Here is an 18,424-nt window from a genome sequence, read left to right on the forward strand (position 1 = left end):
GGTCTGACTCTAAAGTCTTTGAGACCTTTTTGAAAAAACTTGTTGGCAGGACATCTAAACAGCAGGAGGAGGAGTTCAGTTTACCTAAGATGTCCTCCAGGTCTTTGCTGTTAATAGGTTGAAACTGTTTCATGGTGTTTAAACAGTTTTTTGGTGGACACAGTACATATCCTGGATCTGCTGTTGATGTACCAATTGCTTGTCTAATTTTTTGGATTTTTTCAGTGAAGAATTTGGCAAAGTCATTGCAGGCCATGGTCGAATGAAGTTCAGCTGCCACTGACACAGGAGGGTTTGTTAGCCTGTCAACTGTAGAAAATAAGACCCGAGCATTATGGCTGTTTTTAGGGATGATGTCAGAGAAGTAGGACCTCCTTGCATTCCTCAGTTGTAAATTATAATTGTGAAGTTTCTCTTTATAAATGTCATAATGAACCTGGAGGTTTGTTTTTCTCCATCTGCGCTCAGCTTTCCTACACTCTCTTTTTTCTTTTTTCACCAGTGTGGAGTTTCTCCATGGAAACTTTTTCCTTCCAGAGATAACCTTCACCTTAATGGGAGCAATAGTGTCCATTACATTTAACATGTTAGCATTGAAGCTATTGACGAGCTCATTGACTGACCCTCTGGGCAGGTCAGGTGTTAATGGGAAGACCTGGTTAAAAATTGCACTACTGTGTTCAGTTATACGCCGTTTTGTGATCACTGTTGTTGATATATTTGTGTGGGCTGAGATTTTACAGAACAGGGGGAAGAAATGGTAAAAACGTCATTTTATAAAGAAAACGTTATAAAGCACTCTCCGCCTGTGAGCAAAGACAAAACCAAAACACCCCACCCTTTCCCATTGGTCAAAAAATGTACCATGCCGACCAATCAAAACATGGCATTTGGTTGTTAAGAAACGGAAGTTGTTAAGAAGAGGAAAATTTAGGAGTGACGGCAGTGTTTTGAGATGTGAGAGATTTGCAACGTTTAGCGCAAATCTTGTATAGTTAGTGTGTAGTGTAGTCAATAGTTTTGTTGTGTGTGTCAGAACAATGAGGCGGCTGCTAAATGTTACAGGAGTGATACATCTCCTGTTGTCAGGCCTGCAGGTATCAGGCTTTTGATGTTCTCCTTTATCTCATAGTGGACAGAAATTATTTTTTGGAGAGGCACAAATAATTTGTGTGGCATCAGATTTGATGCAGAACACCTGATTGTTCTGTAAATAGTTTGAAATGTTTGTTTAAAAAAAATCCCTTAGCAGCATTTTTAGGTAAACAGCTGCAAAAATCTTTGTTGTTTGCAATACTCAGTAACTTTTTTGAAGAAGTAACTATATAATTAATTGCCCAGCATTGGTCTTTATATATTGTATTTTGCAGAGAGAGTTACAAAGTTTCAAAGTGGTGCTCCATGAGAGTCCTGTAGACGAGCAGCAGCACGATCCTGCATTGCAACTGCAAACCGCTGTTGCAATGCAGGAACATCTGCTTTATTGGAATGTGTGAGATGTTAACCACAATGACTCTTAAAAACACTGTCTCAAAGCTTCATGCCAACAGCATGTTTTTAAGAAAAATCAAACATATTTTCTTTCAAGATAATTTTAGAGTTTTTAATGAGCTGCAGGATCCTTCTTCAGTGTGAGTGGAGAACAGCCAAGTCGCCTCCTGTGATAAACCTCCACATGTACCACTGAAAACAGTTAAATTAGTTTGAATCGAAAATAATGGGTCAAACTACTTGTTCTGAGACCATTTCTTTATTTTTCACACCAAACTGTTTAATAAGATAAACTCTACACAGACTTCATCAAATATAACTAACACTTTAACATTAACAGGATTTCATAATACAAACTTCAAATCAACAAGAAAACAGCTGCAGAACATGTGGAAACCAGTTCAGCTTGAGTTTCTTTTTTTCTGGACATAAAGTCACAGCAGGTGTTGTTTCAAAGCTGGTGGACAGATTTAGTTCATTTTGGAGGTTTTAAGAGCAACTGCTGTGAAAATATTTGTAGTTTTGGGAGAAAATGATTTAAGAGAAGATTTTACAACAGCAAAAGGTTAAATATGAATGAAGAATTGAAATTTAACAGAGGTAACACATTAAATGAATACATTAAAAAAAAGTTAATTTTGGAAACACTAAGAAAGTTCAAATGAAAGAAATTGAAATATATATCCATATCTGCAATTCTGATACATTATTAGTTTGGTAAAAAAGACATTCCTATAACTTTAATAATACAGTAACAAGTACAACTACTAAACACTACTGTGTCCTAAGGGAACAAAGATTAAAATGTAACAGAGATAACATTTTAGAGAATTAAAATCCCTCAAAGGAAAAAAAAAGGAACTTGATATGCATATCTAGATATGCAGCTTCCTAAATGTAACATTCAGGATTATTCACTGCAGCTCCAGAAATCAGAGCTACCTCATCAGATCCAAGTGTGGCATCAGCTGACACTCTTTACAGGAGATTCCATCTGAACTCTGTGGAGCCTGATCTCAAGGTTTTTAAGTCTGACCCTGAAACCAGAAGAGGATCTTTCTCTCTCTTCAGATTCATTGTGATCCAGTGATTTCAGTCCTGCATGATCAGGCTGATGTTGGTAACAGTGAAACAGTTTATTTACAGTGTGGGATCGTTTGTGTTCGGAGTATGAACTGAGATTCCTGAAGCTCTTGTCACACTGGTCACAGCTGAAGTTCACTTCCATGTGTGTACGTTCATGTTTGTTACGATGACCTGATTGTGAGAAGCTGTTGTCACAGTGTCTGCACTTGTATGGTGTCCCTCCTGCAGTGGTGAAGGATGACCCACACTGGTCACAGATGTGCTTTTTGACCACACTGTGGAAGAGGTCATGTATTTTTAATGTACTTGGTGTGTGGAAGCCTCTCCCACATTCTTTGCAGTAGTTCATTTTGTCTCCAGTGTGGCTACGTTGATGTGGTTTTAGGTCCCGTTCGTGATTGGAGGTTTTTCCACAAAGGTTAAAGAGAAACGCTTTCCCACCACCACAGTGACGACAGGGTTGAGAAATGGATCAGTGTGCTTCGCTCCACTCCTAAACAAAGACATTGTATGTCAGGGAATTCCTTCAACGTTTTTATGCTGAACGTCGCCTGAAATAAAAAGCATCTCTGCCAACGTCCAATTACATTTTACTGTTTACACTATAAAACTCAGGTTACTTCTTCATTTTTCCAAACAGTTCATTCAGTATAACTCCATAAGTTTACTGATCAGACTTTTTCCAAACAATCAGGTTAAAATTACAAGATAAAAAAATCAATACATCCTCACAGTAACTGCACTTCTAGAGTTACTTTCTGGAGTGGATCTGTTGGTGTTTTTTCAGCTGATTTGGAGCTTTAAAAGTCTTCTCACACAGGTCACATTTATAAGGTCTCTCCTCAATGTGTTGTTGTAACTGTGCATCTGTTGCAAACAGTTTCCCACACTGATCACAGCAGGAAACATCAATTCCAGTGTGAATCCGTAGGTGAATATTTCGATACCGTTTGTCACTGAAACTTTTTCCAAAAAAAACGCAGCTCTACGCCTTAATTCCAGAGTGGGAAACTAGATGCCTGTGTAAGTCGCTATTTAGAGCAAAAGCCTTACCACACAACTCACAGTTGTGTGCTTTAAGTCCACTGTGGATGAGTTGGTGTTTTTTTAAGGTTCCAGCCTGGGTAAAAGACTTTCCACACAAGTCACAGCTGTAAGGTTTAACTCCACTGTGGATGACTTGGTGTTTTTTTAAGGTTCCAGACTGGGTAAAAGACTTTCCACACAACTCACAGCTGTAAGGTTTAACTCCACTGTGGATGAGTTGGTGTTTTTTCAAGTGTCCAGCCTGGGTAAAAGACTTTCCACACAACTCACAGCTGTAAGGTTTAACTCCACTGTGGATGAGTTGGTGTTTTTTCAAGTGTCCAGCCTGGGTAAAAGACTTTCCACACAAGTCACAGCTGTAAGGTTTAAATCCACTGTGGATGAGTTGGTGTTTTTTCAAGTGTCCAGCCAGGGTAAAAGACTTTCCACACAAGTCACAGCTGTAAGGTTTAAATCCACTGTGGATGAGTTGGTGTCTTTTTAAGGTTCCAGCCTGGGTAAAAGACTTTCCACACAAGTCACAGCTGTAAGGTTTAACTCCACTGTGGATGAGTTGGTGTTTTTTCAAGTGTCCAGCCTGGGTAAAAGACTTTCCACACAAGTCACAGCTGTAAGGTTTAACTCCACTGTGGATGAGTTGGTGTTTTTTCAAGTCTCCAGCCTGGGTAAAAGACTTTCCACACAAGTCACAGCTGTAAGGTTTAACTCCACTGTGGATGACTTGGTGTTTTTTCAAGTCTCCAGCCTCGGTAAAAGACTTTCCACACAAGTCACAGCTGTAAGGTTTAACTCCACTGTGGATGAGTTGGTGTTTTTTCAAGCTTCCAGCCTCGGTAAAAGACTTTCCACACAAGTCACAGCTGTAAGGTTTAACTCCACTGTGGATGAGTTGGTGTGTTTTTAGGTTTCCAGCCAGGGTAAAAGACTTTCCACACAAGTCACAGCTGTAAGGTTTAAATCCACTGTGGATGAGTTGGTGTGTTTTTAGGCTTCCAGCCAGGGTAAAAGACTTTCCACACAAGTCACAGCTGTAAGGTTTAACTCCACTGTGGATGAGTTGGTGTGTTTTTAGGCTTCCACCCAGGGTAAAAGACTTTCCACACAAGTCACAGCTGTAAGGTTTAACTCCACTGTGGATGACTTGGTGTGTTTTTAGGTGTCCAGCCTGGGTAAAAGACTTTCCACACAAGTCACAGCTGTAAGGTTTAACTCCACTGTGGATGACTTGGTGTCTTTTTAAGTATCCAGCCCAGGTAAAAGACTTTCCACACTCATCACAGCTGTAGGTTTTCTCTCCTTTTCTTCTGTGAGGTTTGTCGGCCTCCTGAGAGCGCTGACTTTTCGCTCCATGTTGGTCCTGCAGTGACAGAGATACAAACAGAGGCAATGAGTGAAATGCAGTCGTGGAACAAACTGAAACTCCCTCCATTGGTTGAATCAAACATGTCAACAAACACATTGTTGGTGTGTTTCCACCACCTTCTGGTGGCAGTATCACATTACAATGATGTGCTACAATGAGAGTTGTAATGAAAATGACATTATTGAAGAAATATTGATCAGCAGAGAAAATCTTTTACGCATAAGAAATTTCAAGTTCAACTGATGATATTGTTGTTTCAATGTGTGCTTATAAAATATGATCTTTGTATTTTCTTGTAACTTCTGTTACAAGAAATTAGAACTCTGAACAATATTTAAACTCCATTCTGAGTTACATACCATAAAATAATACTTTATGATTAACATAAATGTTTGATTGCTCTAATTACCTGTATTTACCTTGTGACATATTACAGGGCAAATTACATTCTGGGTACAGTTACATCACATAACATCAACTGTGAACACCTTATGTTACCGTGGCGTTTAAGTCCATGGGAATTATGAGTATCTACTCCCAAATTCCCATCCGGGCTACATTATTATCGGTTCATGGTATCGCTTAACTTTTACGAGTATGAGTACACACACATTTTACAGTATCGGCCCGATACCCGATACCAGTATCGGTATCGGTGCATCCCTAATTGTAACTGTGATATTTTTCTCACCTTTTGTGTTGAAGTCATTGATTGTTTCCTCTGTAGTGGCTGAGCTGAGTCCAAATGGATGAAATTGTTCCTCCGTTGCACCACCAGACTCTTCTCCTCCTGTTAATCACCTGGGGGACACACACACAGCAGGATTTGTAAAAAGAGTTTTGATAAACACAATGCTGGACAGCAATGCTGTCATGTACACAAATACAGTGGGGCAAAAAAGTATTTAGTCAGCCACCGATTGTGCAAGTTCCCCCACTTAAAATGATGGCAGAGGTCAGTAATTTTCACCAGAGGTACACTTCAACTGTGAGAGACAGAATGTGAAAAATAAATCCATGAATTCACATGGTAGGATTTGTAAAGAATTTATTTGTAAATCAGGGTGGAAAATAAGTATTTGGTCACCTCAAACATGGAAAATCTCTGGCTCTCACAGACCTGTAACGTCTTCTGTAAGACGCTTTTCTGTCCCCCACTCGTTACCTGTATGAATGGCACCTGTTTGAACTCATCATCTGTATAAAAGACACCTGTCCACAGCCTCAAACAGTCAGACTCCAAACTCCGCCATGGCCAAGACCAAAGAGCTTTCGAAGGACACCAGAAAAAGTATTGTAGACCTGCACCAGACTGGGAAGAGTGAATCTACAATAGGCAAGCAGCTTGGTGTGAAAAAATCAACTGTGGGAGCAATCATCAGAAAATGGAAGACATACAAGACCACTGATAATCTCCCACGATCTGGGGCTCGACGCAAGATCTCATCCCGTGGGGTCAAAATGATCATGAGAACGGTGAGCAAAGATTCCAGAACCACATGGGGGGACCTGGTGAATGACCTGCAGAGAGCTGGGACCAAAGTAACAAAGGTCACCATCAGTAACACACTACAACGGCAGGGAATCAAATCCCGCAGTGCCAGACGTGTTCCGCTGCTGAAGCCAGTGCATGTCCAGGCCTGTCTGAAGTTTGCCAGAGAGCACATGGATGATACAGCAGAGGATTGGGAGAATGTCATGTGGTCAGATGAAACCAAAGTAGAACTTTTTGGTATAAACTCAACTCGTCGTGTTTGGAGGACGAAGAATACTGAGTTGCATCCCAAGAACACCATACCTACTGTGAAGCATGGGGGTGGAAACATCATGCTATGGGGCTGTTTTTCTGCCAAGGGGACAGGACGACTGATCCGTGTTAAGGACAGAATGAATGGGGCCATGTATAGTGAGATTTTGAGCCAAAACCTCCTTCCATCAGTGAGAACTTTGAAGATGAAACAAGGCTGGGTCTTCCAACATGACAATGATCCAAAACACACCGCCCGGGCAACAAAGGAGTGGCTCCGTCAGAAGCATTTGAAAGTCCTGGAGTGGCCTAGCCAGTCTCCAGACCTCAACCCCATAGAAAATCTGTGGCGGGAGTTGAAAGTCCGTGTTGCTCGGCGACAGCCCCAAAACATCACTGCTCTCGAGAAGATCTGCATGGAGGAATGGGCCAAAATACCAGCTACTGTGTGTGCAAACCTGGTAAAGACCTATAGTAAACGTTTGACCTCTGTTATTGCCAACAAAGGTTATGTTACAAAGTATTGAGTTGTAGTTTTGTTATTGACCAAATACTTATCCACCCTGATTTACGAATAAATTCTTTACAAATCCTACCATGTGAATTCATGGATTTTTTTTTTCACATTCTTTCTCTCACAGTTGAAGTTAGAGCTGGGCGATATGAGATTTTTTCATATCACGATATGTTTTTTTCATTTTAGGCAATATGGATATATATCACGATATAAGCCAAATAACTATATTTGTAAGATTTAATTGGAGTCCCAGGCTTCTACCTTTCTACCTTTAAAACCCGGAGAGCAGCCAAATGGCTTTTAGCTAGGCTTTAGCTTCAGCCAAGTGGAAGCTAAATTGGCTAGTCATCCATATGTATATTAGGTTGTTGCCAGTTGCCGTGTTTTATAACATGATTGACATGGCAGCACTGAATGCACATGTGCTGTATCAAGCATGCACCGGGATGAAGGAAAGACGGGTGGACTTCCTGGTGGAGCTTGCAAGAGAGTTGGCTCACTCTCATGTAGCTGCGAAGAAGGCAAGAAAAGAACAGTTGCTTTGGACACAACCCTCCACACCTAGCCCTGGAAAAAGAGTCATATGTCAGGTCAAACACAAATGCAAGAACAATCATGCCACTGTGCGATGTGTTCACTGCAACAGATACACATGTGGTAAATGCAGACTACAGATACCATGGCAGTGCCAAGATTGTGAGTGATTGCTGAAAATGTTGAAATGTACTCACTCACTTTTTATTATTATTTGTAAATATGTGTACAAATGGTTGGTTTTTTGTACTGTTTTTATCAATAAATCTCAGCAACAAAGGACGATGAAACACAAAAGGAAGTTCACAGCTTTTAGCAGCTCCCCCACCCCCTCATTCACACACCCCCACTCCCCTCCCTCCAGAATTCCCAGGTAACAACCTAATATACATATGGATGACTAGCCAATTTAGCTTCCACTTGGCTGAAGCTAAAGCCTAGCTAAAAGCCATTTGGCTGCTCTCCGGGTTTTAAAGGTAGAAAAGCCAAATGGCTGCTCTCCGGGGGTTTAAGTGTTTTAAATGTGCCTTTGCTCACAAGTAAAATGTGAAATAATCAGCAGCTTGTTTTGATTTAAATATTTATTTCCCATAATAAGTTCAACAGGGTAGATGTACTTAAGGAACATGAGACTTTCTCAGATAAATAAAGGCAAATATTGCAAACTACACAAAAGGCAGCCGCTAAAGCGTTTAAGTTTCAAAATAGAACAAACGAAACAGACTACTAAACTGTCAATTCCACTTAGAAACAAAATATTAATTCTAAAAATAAATCTTAGTTTGTTTTACAGAAGAACAGACAAAATTGACTAACTTTTGTCAATATCAAATAAACTGAGAGCTAAAAGGAAATTCTCAATCTCTCCTTGTTGTATAGCTTAGCTTTTCAAACAGTTTTAACAGTTACTTTAGTCTGACAAAAGCCGAATGACGAATTAGCGCTTCCAGTCAGAGACTGAGGCTACGTCAACACGTACACGGGTGTTTTTGAAAACTGAGATTTTCAAAAAAAACGAGGGAGAGGAGGTAAGTGACGGAAGTGACGAGTAAGGTAAGCGACCCATGTTGTAGGTGACGTCAGACGCCGGAGAGTTGGCGGAATTTAAAAAAAAGCAAAAGCAAATGGTAGCTTAGACTTTAACAAAGGTTTTTCAAGCTTCAATATTACCAAATATACTAATCGATTGTCATATAACTAACAACATCTGTTCTGTCATCTCTAACACCCTGGAGGACAACGGGGAGAGTTTAGACGCTCTCCAAGATTACATCGACCGCTGTTTTCAAGATTTAGTAATGAGGAAGGCCCAGAGTACATTCTCCCCGACCAAAATTGAGACGCCGTCATCGAAGAGATGTCGCCCGGCAGAATCCCCCGGTACAACATCGCCTGCCGGCAAAGACATCGCAGACATCCTGGAGTCAATCGACAAGCGATTGTCCAGTTTCGATGCGAGGCTGGCCCTGGTGGAGATTTTACACCGGGAATTTAAATCTCTGAGAGAATCCCTGGAATTCAGCCAGCAGCAGGTGGAAACGCTTGCCGCTGAAAATGCCACGCTACGGGAGTCAGTCAAATCTCTCACCGATAACGTGACCCAGCTAAACATTGAAAATAAAAAAATAAAAGAGTCCGTTATCGATCTACAAGCCCGTAGCATGAGAGATAATCTTGTGTTTTCTGGTATTCCAGAATCTACCGGAGAGGACGCGGAGGCAACGGTGAAAAGCTTCATCAAAATCCACCTGAAGCTGCCGGAGGACACCGTAAAGAACATCGACTTCGATAGAGTACATTGCTTGGGGGGCGTTCGGTCGCGGACTGGGAGACCACGGGCCTATCGTGGCCAAATTCGGGCAATTCAAGCAAAAGGAACAGGTGAAGAGTCGCGGCAGAGAGCTGAAAGGAACGGACTTCAGCGTGAACGACCAGTTCCCCAAAGAGATCCTGGAACGACGCAAGGTCCTGTTCCCAGTTCGACGTAGCTTTATCCAGAAAGGCTCCCGTGCTGTCATCGCTGTGGACCGGCTCTACGTGGACGGACAGCTGTACCGCGACCCCGGCACCACACCGTGGTTATACTGACTGCACTCCAGATAAGAAACCGCTACACTCTTTTCTTATTCACTCACACTTTTTCCTTTAACATTTGTTTAACCTAGTAATATCAATATGATATCATAGCAGATATAACACCGTCACCCTCCGTCATTACTTTAATTGGAATGTTTCCGTTTCGTTTCTTTTTTTTTGTTGTTGCTCACAGTTCATGTGGTTTCTTTCTTTTTCTTGTCTTTCACTGCTGTGATCACCTACTTCCCCACTCACCTACAAACAAACACCCTCTATTTCTCCATATTTTCACACCACGATCACGCAAACACATCCGCTCAACGGCAGCACATTCACAACAGCCTCACAGCACGCACAGACTTGCAGGACACATAAGCAAGCCACGCTTGTTCATATTAGTGAATATTCACACATAGTCAGACTTATGGAGCCTCTCACCACACTTTTTTTCCCTCTCCCTCTCTTTCTATTTGCAAACAAGGGATGTTTCCACACTCTCTCCACCTATCTAAACGAAACACCCAGCGTACATCATTAGACATACACACACAATTATGGGCATTCTGAGGCATTCCCGGACGAGCCCCCAATTATGTTATGGCCCGTCTAGGCGCGGCCAGACCACAACATAAAGGGTGATCCATCCCCGTCCAACCCCAAGCAGCACGTCACACACTTAATTTTTAGTGACAGTGATTTATTTACAATAAGTGCAGTTAAACAAAGGAAGGGAGCATATCATAACTTCAGGGTGAACCCAAGGCCAAAACAACAAACAAAAGTAGCCTATCTCAGGAATAAACGAAACTTACCTACTCAAAGGAACTAAACAAAACGACAATCACTTTCCTCCCTACCTAACAAAAACAGGAGAAAACTGATCAACCAAAAAGGCGGTCCACCCTTACATGCTCTTACATTACATAAGACTTTGACACAGTGACCGGTCTGCCGGCTGGGTTGGGCCGAGGATGAATGACTGGGCAGTCCCTGGCGGTCTCTTCTTATCCGCTGCCTCCCAGTCCTCAGCCAATCAGTGTGAGCCATCCACCCTGGATGCACCAATCCTGGAGGAGCACCTGGACACTCAAATCCACACACAATTACGGTCACAGTCGTAACACATGGAATGTAAATGGAGCTGGCACCAGAGGAAAGAGGTTAAAGATATTTAACCAGCTTAAAAAACTACAGGCAGATGTTGTTTTATTACAAGAAACTCACAGACCTGTCACAGGTTTAAACGAACTTAAAACACCTGAGTTTCCTAACGTGTTTGCAGCCTGTTATAATTCTAGACAACGGGGAGTAGCAATTTTAATACATAAAAATGTTAATTTTACAGTACTCGATACAGTTATAGATCCAGAGGGTAGATTTCTAATTATTAAACTATCAATATTGAACAAAAAACTATGTATTGTAAGTATATATGGTCCAAATGTTGATGAACCCTCATTCTTCCACGGATTTTTTAGTGCACTCTATGAACACCTCGATTGCGCACTCATTCTTGGCGGTGACCTCAACCTTGGACTAAATGAAGAAATGGATAGGCTCAACACAACAGGAACTCAGCGCAATTGGCAATCCACAAATATAATCAAACAGTATATGAGCGACTTTGGCCTTCGCGATGCATGGCGCTCCCTTCACCCCAACAGTAAGGAATATACTTTTTTCTCGCATGTTCATCACTCTTACTCTCGTCTGGATTATTTTTTGGTCAGCAGCTCACTGCTGAGTGACATTTCAGACACTGAGATTCATCCTATAGCTATCAGTGATCATGCTCCTGTATCTTTAAAACTAATGCACAAGAATAATACTACGCCAAGTAAAAACTGGAGATTTAATACATCACTGCTTAAAGATGAAGACTTTATTAAATATTTTAAAAAGGAATGGACTTCATACTTAGACTTTAATGACACCCCCGGAATATCTGCGTCTGTTCTATGGGAAGCAGGAAAAGCTGTGATGAGAGGTAAAATAATTTCTAAACTGGAGATTTAATACATCACTGCTTAAAGATGAAGACTTTATTAAATATTTTAAAAAGGAATGGACTTCATACTTAGACTTTAATGACACCCCCGGAATATCTGCGTCTGTTCTATGGGAAGCAGGAAAAGCTGTGATGAGAGGTAAAATAATTTCTTTCTCATCACACAAAAAGAAAGAAGAAAACAAAAACATTCAGGAATTAGAAAAAACCATCAAATCACTAGAAGAAGCCTACGCGTGCAACCAAGATCAGGAAACATTGAACAAAATATGGAAGACAAAACTAGAATTAAATGAAACTATTAATAAAAAAACACAATTCCTTATACAAAGACTTCGCTTGCAGAATTTTGAACACAGTAACAAATCAGGTCGATTTCTAGCTAACCAGTTAAAAATAAATAAAGAAAAAACAACTATATGTGCTGCTAAAGATTTATCGGGGAACACAATATATGACCCTGGAAGAATAAACAACATTTTTGGGGATTTCTATGAAACTTTATACTTACCACAAATAAACCCATCTAAAAATGAAATTGATCGGTTTCTTGACAATGTAAATCTCCCAAAATTACTAGACAGTCAAGCAATGGAACTGGATTCGCCACTGACACCAAGTGAATTCCAGGAAGCCCTGATAAGTATGCCCAATAATAAGGCTCCAGGTCCAGACGGCTTCCCTGCAGAATTCTACAAAGAATTCTGGACAATTCTGGCACCAGTATTCCACGGAATGTTGCAGGAAATCGAGGAAAATGGCAGACTACCACCAAATATGAACTCTGCCAACATTAGTCTCCTGCTAAAACCAGGCAAAGACCCTTTATTTCCCTCAAGCTATCGTCCAATTTCTCTTTTAAATGTAGACCTTAAAATAATCTGCAAAGCTCTCTCAAAGAGATTAGAGAAAATAACCCCCCTCTTAATTCACCCTGACCAAACTGGTTTCATAAAAGGTCGGCACTCCTCAACAAACACTCGTAGATTACTTAATTTAATAGACTACTCATACAATAAAAACATTGAAACCATAATATTATCTCTAGATGCAGAAAAAGCATTTGACAGAGTTAACTGGAAATTTTTATTCGCAACTTTACACAAATTTGGTTTCGGAAACTCTTTTATAAACTGGATAAGAATATTATACAATTCCCCAACAGCTCGTATCAGAACAAATGACCAGACATCCTCCAGCTTCTGTCTCCTGAGGGGCACCAGGCAGGGATGCCCACTCTCCCCTTCACTTTTTGCAATTTTTATCGAACCTCTAGGAGCAGCATTTAGACAGGCTACAACAATTAAGGGCATAAAATGTAAGAACATAGAACATAAAATCAGTCTCTATGCGGATGATGTGTTGCTTTTTCTGCAAAACACACAAACCAACCTCTCTGAGGTCATTACTCTAATAAACTGGTTTTCAAGAGTTTCAGATTATTCAATTAACTGGCCAAAATCTACAGTTCTCCCCATTAACTGCTCCTTCCATAATTCTTCCTCTGCCCCACTGCAATCAGGAAATATTAAATATTTAGGTATTAATGTTTCTCCTAAGCTTTCAGACTTAACTAAATTAAATCACATCCCACTTCTAAAGAAAGTAGAAGGCGATCTGACTAGATGGAAATCTTTACCCATATCACTCATAGGAAGGGTCGCCACTATAAAAATGATGATCTTGCCAAAAATAAATTACTTATTTTTGATGATCCCTAACAAACCATCACAAGATTGGTTCAGATCTCTGGATTCATATATTTCCAAATTCCTTTGGAAAGATAAACCCCCGCGTATCAGCTTAAAAACGCTACAAAGAACCAAGGATAGAGGAGGATTAGATCTGCCTAATTTTCACCAATACTTCTTAGCCAACAGGCTTCAGTTCATCTCAGAATGGTCAAAACATACCTTCCTAGATGAGCCCTGGCTAGATGTTGAACAGGCACTATGCAAGGATCTAGAGATTTCAGACCTACCATTTATTAGCTCAAACATCAAAAGACATGAATGCTTTAAAAGTATCAACATCAGCTCCTCTCTGACAGCATGGTGGGAGTTTCTAAAAATATCGGAGTCTTCACTAATCCCATGCAAACGTACTCCTATCTGGTATAACCCTGACATATTACAAAACAATAATATGATTAACTTCCCAGAATGGAGTTGTAAAGGAATTAAATACTTAGAACATATATTGGAGGGAACAGAATTGATCCCATTTGACAGACTAGTTGCACAATATGGGATCAACAAGAAAATTTTTTTAGAATATCAACAAATTAAATCCATTATAAAAAAGAAATTTAACCTCAGTGAAGTTGAATTACAAACACCACCAAGTGTGGCACATTTCCTTACTCTTAAATCCCCCAAATTATTATCTAAAATATATAGAACACTTTCTAAATTAGATGAATCAATATCCCTTCCTATTGCAAAGTGGGAAGCAGATTTATTAGTCAGTTTAGACCAAAACTTCTGGTCTCAGGTATGCTTAAAAACTTTTAAATTGATTAAAAATCCCAGTCTGCAATTAATACAATACAAAATACTACATAGAGTACACTATACAGGTCATCGGATGTTCAAGATGGGCTTTACATCTTCCAACAACTGCTCACACTGTCAAAACAATACACCAGACAATTACATTCACGCTCTTTGGTTCTGTCCACCAGTGCAGAAGTTTTGGCACGAGATATGTGAAGACTTATCAAAGTGTCTGAAATGTAACATTCCAACTTCCCCCTTAGTGTGTTTGTTGGGCAGCTTAGATAATGTCACTTCAGAAAACAATATAGCCCATATGGTTTTCACTGCCCTATGCATAGCCAAGAAAACTGTCCTCATGAACTGGAAAAATAAAAACAATCTTAATTCTAACCAATATAGAAATTATCTATTAGATTACATTAGTTTTGATACAGCCTCGGCCACCACATCAGATCAATTGCTCTGGCTCCTTTGATCGGCTCCATCACCTAGTGGGGGTGGGGGGGTCATAGTTTGGTCCCGCCTTCAATGTTGTGATTGGTGTGGGGGCAGGGACAGACTTAGGGCGTCGGGGGGTTCCCCGGAGGCATCTTCCTTGGGGGGCTCAACCCGGGGTAGCGGTCATGTCCGGTTGGGGGCTCTTTTCTGACCATTTCCTCGTGGCTGCGTGCAGCGGGGCTAGGGGAGGGTCTGTGATGATGGACGTGGGTTACTGACCTGGTAGCCTGTCTGCCCCTGGGTGGGTCCGGGATGGGCGTGAGGGTCTGGGGGCGCTCCATCTCTGGGCCGGGGCCCTGGCTGGGCCTCGGGGCCTTGGGTCCTGGTTTGTGTGTTGCCGGGGTTGTGGGCGGATGGGTGCATGGGAGCCCATCCCTGGCGCAGGGTGCCGCCGGTGTGTCGAGTCGCCTGTGGGGCTCTTCAACCGGTGGGGGAGATTGTTACACCTTGCAGGAGCTTTCCTCCCCTCAGGAACTCTCTGCAGGAGGGGGAGATACAGGAGAGGTGGAGGAAGATCTCAGCCTGGGCGTCTATTGTCTCATGTAGTCTGGATGATGAGTGGATGGTGGGGTGGGTGCAGTTTTCTCTGTGGTGGGGTTGGGTGGACTGTCCCGGGCTCTGTGGGGCCGGGGGGCGCTGCTGCACTGGGCCCCGGTCTGGATGGGCCTGGGCCCCCTTTTCCCTGGCGGGTCGCGGAGTGTGGGAGTGCCTACTGGGGTCAGCGGGGGAGCTGGCCCCAGGGAGGGGTCACTGCCCCTCCCTTCCTTCCCTCCCCATCTCCAGCTGCCTCCCTCCTCCCGCTCCACCACAACCACCCACACATGCAGGGCCCTGGAGTAGGGGTATGTCACCAGGATGCAGAGGAGGCTACCCCCCCCCCCCCCCCCTGTCCCCTTCTGGCTGCCTCTGCCTCAATTTTATCCCACAACTTAGACATTCACATTACTCACACCCTCATTACACATACATATAGGATCTTGGGGGTGGGCACAATACACGGAGTCCAAGTTACCATCAGGGTGTACACCTCACCCCTGGCATCGTTGCCCACCTCTCAATTTTAAATTAAATACATGTAGACATTGAGGGCTAACAGGAGGGACTATGCACTTACCTGCTGCTCTCTGGCAGGTAGCTCTATGCCCTCCTGGGTTTTAATTGCACCTTAGAACACACATGCGTCAACACTACTATGAGCGGGTGGAGGGAGGTTTGGAGTCTTCTCTCACCCCCGTTCTCTGCGGCCTGCTGGAGCGGGGGGGGCTAGGAGGAGTTGGCCGTCCGGCTGCGGTCTGGGGTGTGGGGCCTCCTTGCTGCTGCGGAGTCGGGGCGGTCTGCCCCTTTCACATCGCAGGGAAAAGGGTAACACCACCTGGGTCTGGGTGCAGTTCCCCCCTCCAGGGGCAGGGGTACCTAGACCCGGTTTGTAGAGTACGCTTGGGGAGTGTGATCGCGTATACAGTGTCTCTTTATATTTGTCTCCACGTCGGTTGAGTGTGAAGTGCACATGAGAGCATGAGGGTGGGAATGGATGTTTGTGTCTGTGTGTGCCTGTATGTTTGTATTTATATGTCAGGTTGGGTATCAGACGCCACCTCTCTGGGGACATCTCGGGCCTTCCAAGGTTTGGAGGCCTATCTCCACCCACCACCACTTCCCCTGCCGGTGGCGGACTCCCTCAGGTGTCGGTGCGTTGGTGGTTCTTTGTATCTGGGGGTGGGCGTCCGGGTACACACCGGCTCACTCCTTGGGGCTCGCTCGGGCCATTTCGGAGGTGGGGTGCCCCCGGCCTCTCGGCCTGGGGCTCGGTCACTCAGGCACAGCTGGCTGCCGGCGGAGCCCACGGGCGCATCACTGCAACTCCCCCTGGCTTCTGCTCCGCGGCTGCTGAATGAGCCCTCATCTGGGACTCTCCTTAGCTCTTACTGGGACAGTGGCGCAGCGGCCCCTCTGTGGGTCTTCCTTGGTCTCTTGTGTTCTGGGGGCCTCTGGATGTCTGGAGTTTTGATCGCCTCCATACCCGCTTGATCCCATAAAGGACAGGGCTGTGGCTCCCCACACTCCCTAGCAGATCATTACATGGAGAAACCTTTGGAATGCAAGCATGCTGATCCACACAGGTATGCACACAGGTGTACACATGGGTATTCACAGACGCGGACTAAAGCTTTCTTGGCTGCTGCCTCAAAGCACACTGTGCGCTGTCTATCTTGCATGCTGAACAATATCGTCTATTATTTAGTAACTATTGATATCTATGACTAGCTAGTTTATTGTGATGGTGCCTTTTTTTTCTATTATTATGTTGCTCTTTGTTGTTTGCTGTCTCCTCTGTTTGTTTGTTTTTCTCCATACAGGTGACCCAGGAGTTTTTTTTGTTGTTTGTTTTTTTTTCTCTCTTCCCCCCCTTCTCACCATCTCTTCTCCCCTTTGGTTTTCTTTCTTTCTCTCCCCCTCTTTCTTTCATTCTTTCCCCCTGTCCTATAAAAAAATAAATAAAAAATAAAAAAAAGATGACAAAGGATGAACTGAAGCTCCGCCATCACGTGATGTCACATGCTGCTGTTTCTGATGTCACTTAAGAAAAAAAAAAAAAAAAAAAAAAAGAAAACTGAGATTTTCCGTTTTCGTTTTAAAAAATAATCCCGTCCACACATAAAGGCAGAAATGAAGGAAAACGCTGCTATGAACATGCCAAAGCAGCAGGTGGAGCTAGATTCCTAACCGTGCAGAAATGTTGGCCAATCAGAAGTCTAGAAGCCTCGGTGGGAAAAAGTAAACAAAGCTGGGGCATAGAAGCAGAACCGAGTCGTATGTGTGGAGGGACGGTAACTGTGTGTATATGTAAGCATTTAAACACTGCAGAGAGTACAATTAACAGTATTGTAGAAATTCATTTCACCAGAACAATAACGTGGCGCACAGTGTGACGTCAAAAAATGCGCACACCTTTGACGCTGCGTTTTCTCCGTTTTTCTAGTCCACACGTAAATGCAAAAATGGAGTTTTCAAAAATCTTTGTTTTCAGTGACCAAAAACGCCGTTTACGTGTGGACGAAAGGTGCAAACGCATAGAAAAATCTGCGTTTTCAAAAATACCCGGGTACGTGTGGACGTAGCCTGAGCATGCACCAGTTTATTGTATTTCCAGACTTGCTTTCGGCACAATTTACAGTGCACGCTACTCTGTTTTTGTCAGACTTGAAATAGCCGAAATACCTTCACACTACAGAACTTCTATGGCTCTTCCATTCGACAATCTCTCCGGCATTGGAACCATCATCTGTTTTCTCTTCGGTCACGCTCGGTTGATTTTTCTAGTCGGCACACTCATTTTCTCCATTACCCGAGCGAGCGGTACGGTGGCTGGCTGCTTCCCAAACAAATACACATGTTGGCTTGGCACTTGTGCTGTACGTAACAAGTCACGGGACGTGACGCTGCGGCTGTGATTGGCTGTGATCTATATCTATAAATAATATATATATCAAAACTCTTTTTACAAATCCTGCTGGAATACGTCAGGTTACAGCTGCAGTCAAAGCGAGATGGAAATAAT

General features: G+C 42.7%; 1 protein-coding gene and 1 pseudogene across 2 annotated transcripts in view; both read right to left on the reverse strand.

The window, feature by feature from the left end:
- LOC146578510 (hemicentin-2-like) overlaps positions 1-18,424 on the reverse strand; it is an 871,231-nt gene that overhangs the window by 614,274 nt on the left and 238,533 nt on the right. The gene's annotated exons all lie outside the window — the stretch shown is intronic.
- LOC146578535 (uncharacterized) overlaps positions 3,022-18,424 on the reverse strand; it is a 59,392-nt pseudogene continuing 43,989 nt past the window's right edge. Inside the window, exon 3 of the transcript XR_014891469.1 lies at positions 3,022-4,885. The product of XR_014891469.1 is annotated as an uncharacterized LOC146578535 (transcript). The remainder of the gene's footprint in view (positions 4,886-18,424) is intronic.

Source organism: Mchenga conophoros, linkage group LG3, assembly GCF_057382185.1.
Source record: "Mchenga conophoros isolate Kocher_MC1m ecotype Shallow Benthic linkage group LG3, M_conophoros_male_GT1.1, whole genome shotgun sequence".
Taxonomy (NCBI): Eukaryota; Metazoa; Chordata; class Actinopteri; order Cichliformes; family Cichlidae; genus Mchenga; species Mchenga conophoros.